This window comes from Leptidea sinapis, chromosome 43 (genome assembly GCF_905404315.1).
Source record: "Leptidea sinapis chromosome 43, ilLepSina1.1, whole genome shotgun sequence".
Lineage (NCBI taxonomy): Eukaryota > Metazoa > Arthropoda > Insecta > Lepidoptera > Pieridae > Leptidea > Leptidea sinapis.
In genome coordinates this window covers 8119573-8125572 of record NC_066307.1, presented here as the reverse complement: position 1 = coordinate 8125572, position 6000 = coordinate 8119573, and positions in this window count along the sequence as shown.

Sequence of the window (6000 nt, the reverse complement as noted above, 5' to 3'; positions counted from 1 at the left end):
CTTATCGACAGTCATATAAATACCAAATTCTGGTCGATGCTCAGGCAATAGACTTTCCTTCTTATTAAAAATCGCAATGTATAGTTACTACAAGTTTAAAATCACTTCTCCCTGTCATGTATTCTGTAGTGAGAAATATATGATAAAGACAAAAAGTTTATAATTTGAAATAACTTTACTTCGCGTTTATTAATTAGACCGTAAGTCTGGTCATTATCTGGTTTGGCTTAGACGAAGTATTTTAATCATATTAGTAATCCCTTTATCGTATTTAGCTTTTTCTGGATGCTTTCCTCGAAATATAAAAAAAAAATCCATTACAGGATCTCTTCGTTGCGACATGTCTGTCTGTTAATACAGTAATTCAAAGTACTTTTGTATGTACTCGCAAGAATATAAAAGCCAAAATGACTATTTCCTCGAATCATACACGGACGGAGGCAAGTCTGCCGTGTGAACATTTATTATAATATGTATTTTCTTCTGTCAGTGGTCTATTTTCGTATACATATGCGCTAGAATAGCTTTTGTGTGAACCTTACTGTGATCAGTCACAATTATAATCATACTACATATATGTAGTTGTCCTTATGTAGATCCTTAAAAAGAGAATAATAATTACATTACAACCATCATCAAGTCAAGCTAGGAGATTCAAAATCTTTTCTGTACTATTTTAAAGCTGGTGTGCCCCAAGGCTTAAGGTTCTTGGACCAATGTTGTACAATATCTATACACCAGATTCGCCTCCTCAAATGAGACATCTCATTAAATACAAAATACACAAACGATCCTAGGATTTAAGTGCATTTTAATCCCCAAATCATGATAATACAGAGAGCTCATATTACTTCTACTTCTACTACTAACTAACGTTTAAAAGAAACCGTGTTAGCAAATCCAGATACTAATCTTCTGTTCATACAAGTAGATTTTTGAAATCTATTAAATAGTATCAAGATCGCGTGTCTTAAAAAGAATTAAATGGAAAGCTAACTTAACTTTTAACAATTACTAACAATGTCTTTTTTCTCCCATCTTTATCTGATTGACTTTGATTCACTTTTTTGTTAGTCTGGTAAACAGATAGAAAATCTATAAATAGAACAAATATAAAAAAAAATGTTTGAGAACGTGGGCCTAAAGACTGGGTCATGGGGCTGTCACGTACATACATATAAAAGCCCCTAAATAAATAAAGAAAAAAGTCTTGGTTTGAAACTAAAGGTATATAGGAGCTCGCAGATCTCCTTTGACAAAGAATAAGCAAGATCTTATCGCACGAGTAAAGAAAACTCGTTAGTTTTAACTATCTACCCTACACAACTAATTTATTTAAGAACAATAATAGTGGTTATAGAAAATCGAAGATGTCACTGATATGCAAACCCATATTCATATTATTAGCTAGATTATGGCACAACGGCACCTATTTCTGCCGTAAAGCAGTAATGTGTAAACATTACTGTATTTCGGTGTGAAGGACGCCGAAGCTAGTGAAATTACTGGGGCAAATACAAATGAGGCTTAACGTCTTATGTTTCAAGGTGACGAGCGAAATTGTAGTGCCGCTCAGAATTTTTGGGCTTTTCGAGAATCCTGAGCGGCACTGTATTGTTATGGGCAGGGCATATCAATTTCCATCAGCAAAACGTCCTGCTCGTCTCGTCCCATATTTTCATGAACTTAATTTAATTTTAATCAATTAATTCAAGCGCGTCTTGTTGTGCTAGTTTATTCTTCAATTGAATTTGAATTTGCTTAAAAACTTGCTGTTACTAAGCATACTACTAACAGAAGTTTATCCATTGTGGCGTTCATTTAATCCTTTTCATTGTAAACCCTGACGCTATTTACTTAAGAAGTTAGAGTGAGTCTGATACCCAATGTTTTGATGCACTTCGACGCTGCACCGATTTAAATAAGTGTCGGTTTCCATTGACTAACGACACGATTTTGTTAAATCAACTTGGAAACGGTGATTCTCAATCCGTACATATGATTCTAGCTCAAATAACTGAGGAGCCTTAGATCATTTATACGTCTAGATACGCCATGACAGCTGTGAAAATGTCGACAAAAATTGTGTTTAGAACTAACCTCTATTTAGAACAATACACGCACACAAACACAAAGTGTCAGACAAATCGCGATTGTAAGACGTATCTTGTCGTAGTAAACTAATATTCCTGGCCTGTTTTTATCAGTTGTATTAGAGCAAGAGACCCTATTAAGGCGTACAAATTGTCTAAGTAAGGAGCTAAAACTTTATAAACAGCTCAGTCTCTAGGCATTTTGTACAAACATGACCTAATTCTTGCTGCTATATTCTAACACTGCATTACACGACACAAACTCAATAATTACCGTCACTAATTAAAACTTAAATTATTTGAGAAAATCAACAAAGGTTTATAATACATGAGAAGTACAATAGGAGTTGTTATGTCATAAGTTTATCAGTAACGAGAGTGCAATGGAAACACGCTTCGCTATATGTCTGCCAAGTAATCGTGCGAGTTTTGGAAACTGTTTGCATTCGAGATTGCATCGCGTTCTGACTGCTTGTCATGTTTAGTAATCAACTACTACTTGCTATTGTATTTAATGTTTGCTTTCCAATTATTATTGTTCTTTGTATTGTCTGTTGAATATGAGATGTTGGTAATTCGACTTATTCCCGTTAGTCACAAAAGGGTCACCATTTGCGATAATTTAGACTCCCATAGTGCATCAGGCAAAAGTGAACCATTAAAAAGTTATCACGTTTTTTAGCTTTTTCTTAATGAGTCAAAAATTTATTTAAAAAAAAGGGTATCAATTGGAACCTTATTATATTCTTCTTATTTATAAAAACGATTAAACACTGGTTATTTATCAATATAAAAAATCCTGGTACAAATTTAAAAATGCGAGACGAAAAATATTTATCCCGCTAAAATACTTTAAAATATTTTCACAAACTAGGCTTGCAGATTATTTTTGAAACATATACCTTCTCTTAGCTCTCCAACAATGCATAACAACTAGGAAAGGTATTAAAAAATTGTACCCCTGAGTCTTCAGTAGAAATTACTTTTTAAGACCAGTCCTTTAGAATAGAATAAAATAACATTTGGCAAACGTCATGAAGCTTCATAGGTTCGTAAAGGGGCTTCGACATGGGGAGAAGAACTGATGAGAAACTCCCAGCTCATCTTTTAAATCATAAATATCAACTTAGCCTATTTAATATAGCTAATATTTAAATTTTCGTGTCATGTTGTTAAACATTGAACTCCTCCGAAACGGCTTGACCGATTCTCATTAAATTTTGAGTGCATATTGGGTAGGTCTGAGAATCGGACAACATCTATTTTTCATCCCCCTAAATGTTAAGGGTGGTCCACACGAAATTTTTTTTTCTAATTTTTTTGACATTTTTTAAATTTTATTTAGTTTGATTATGAGTCAGCATTAAAAAATACATACAACTTCAAATTTTCACCCATCTACGATCAACAGTTACTATTGTATCGCGATTTTAATATCGGCAATACAACGTTTGCTGGGTCAGCTAGTAATATTATACAATTTTAGGTGGACTGCACGGAATCAGACACGAACCATGCAACATCAACATCCATATAATATACTTTACTATTATATTGGTATCTTCTCCAGCCGTTTCTTAAAAAGTCACAGCTTGTATTCGACTGACAGAGACATTTTCATAACTTTACTTTCCAGGTGGGCTCGAAACGCTCCTGTGATTCCTCTAGTGTTACAAGAGAATGTGGGCGTCGAATACATAACATCAGATGTCCTCTCTTCTATAAAGATATGACTATCGTTCGATATGATACTTCGATAGAGCCTTTGATCAAATATAGCACAGGGCGTTCCTGTCAGAACTTACATTTTATACTTCGAGTGAAATTTTGGAAAACCGGGTGCTGTGAATTACATTCAGGTCAATATTTTTAGTGGTTTCTGTATAGGATTGTTAAATTGTCATAATAATCATTATATTAGGATAAAGGCTTCTCCCAAAGATCGCTGCAAGATGCGCTGCCAACGTATTCTGGCGATCTTGACCGGATCATTGGTCCATCATGTGGGGGGCTTAACAGCACTACATCTTCCAGTACGTGGTCACTATTTTTTTATGAAAATAAGAGACGAGGCGAGCAGGAATGTTCAGCTGATGGTAATTGATACGCCATGCCCATTGTAATGTAGTGCCGCTCAGGATTTTTGAAAAACCCAAAACTTCTGAGCGGCACTACAGTTGCGCACGTCACCTTGATACGATGTTAAGTCTCATTTGCTCTTCGCCCTTCAAACCGAAACACAGTAAAGCTTACACATTACTTGCTTCACGGCAGAAATAGGCGCCGATGTGGTACCCAAAATCTAGCCGGCATCCTGTGCAAAGCAGCCTCACACTAGTGAAAGAACTCCCCACTCCCATTCGAAGAATTCACTGCCCCAACGGCCAACTCGAACGTTTTGCCCTGTTTATATCTCATATGTGTGATTGTTAAATAAAGCAATATATAGGGTGTCCCAAAGATATGGGACATGAAGGGAAAGTACCTTAAATATCGAAGATAGGCTATTTTACTGAAAGAAGACTTAATGTTATTTTTAAAAGTTAGTACTTCTGCATTCAAAGATTTTCTAAAAATTACTTGCCTCGTCTGGGAATCAAACCGACTTAAATGTAAAAAAAAACACCCCTACTCTTATGATGCCAATCGAAAGAATGGCCAAAAACTAATAACTCTTCTTAAGTAATAGTATTTTAAAAGAAAGTAGTCAATTAAGAGGGTATTTTTTTTGTAAATTAATTAATTAAATGCAAAATGTGATCTCTCTTATCTTACGCAAATCGCCAATCTTTTAATGAGTCCGCTGCCATTTGATTTTCTTATCATTTTATGGTGAATACTCGATATGATATGGCACAATTCTGTTTGTAACTCGCCCATGTTCTCGTATCGCTTTTTGTATAGCATATCTTTCACAGATCCCCAAAAGAAGAAATCTAATGGTGTATGGTCCGGGATCTGGCCGGCCATCTAATCGGTCAATTCGTACCAATCCAAGTAGGAAAACATTCATTTTACGTTGTTCCTTTCTTTTAAAATACTATGTTACTCAAGAAGAGTTATTAGTTTTTGGCCATTCTTTCGATTGGCATTATAAAAGTAGGGCTGTTTTTTCTAAACATTTCAGTCGGTTCGATTCCCAAACGAGGCAAGTAAATTTTAGAAAATCTTTGAATGCAGAAGTACTAACTTATAAAAATAACATAAAGTCTTCTTTCAGTAAAATAGCCTATCTTCGATATTTAAGGTACTTTCCCTTCATGTCCCAAAACTTTGGGACACCCTGTATTACAATTATTAAAAAGATACAACTCATATATTTTAGAACCATCCACCATCCACTTCCAAACCATTAAGACTATAAGTGATTAGTAAATAATGACTGGAATTGACTCCACGCCGATCAAGAACCGTGGAAACTTAATTAATGTAAAGATTCACGTAAGGTATGCTTAATTAAACCACAAAATGAATTTAAAAGTCTCCAAGTAACACTCAATGGAAGTAATTAACGGAATTAGCACGAGAAGGAAGGAAAATTAAATACAATGTGACGTGCATTGACTACATTTAGGATCTTAATGAGGACACTCCAGTCCACTTTTTCATACGGCAATAATTTATTTAATTTTATAAGAACGTTATAATGAATAATATTTTTTGAATACTAATTGATTAGATTAAGGATTGGTCTCCGCTGATACTGCGCCCAAGTGGGCGTACTCGAGCCAGACTCGAAGAATGTGTGACGTTGATGTGCCACACGTTCTGTTAAACTTTGCTCATAATTGAAACTAAAATGCGTGATTGGTTGCGTAGTAAATCTGTGTAAAAATAATAGTACAAGAAATAAGAAAGAGCCTAGGATCACATATCATCAGTAAGTATTTTGTATTTTATTAATTTC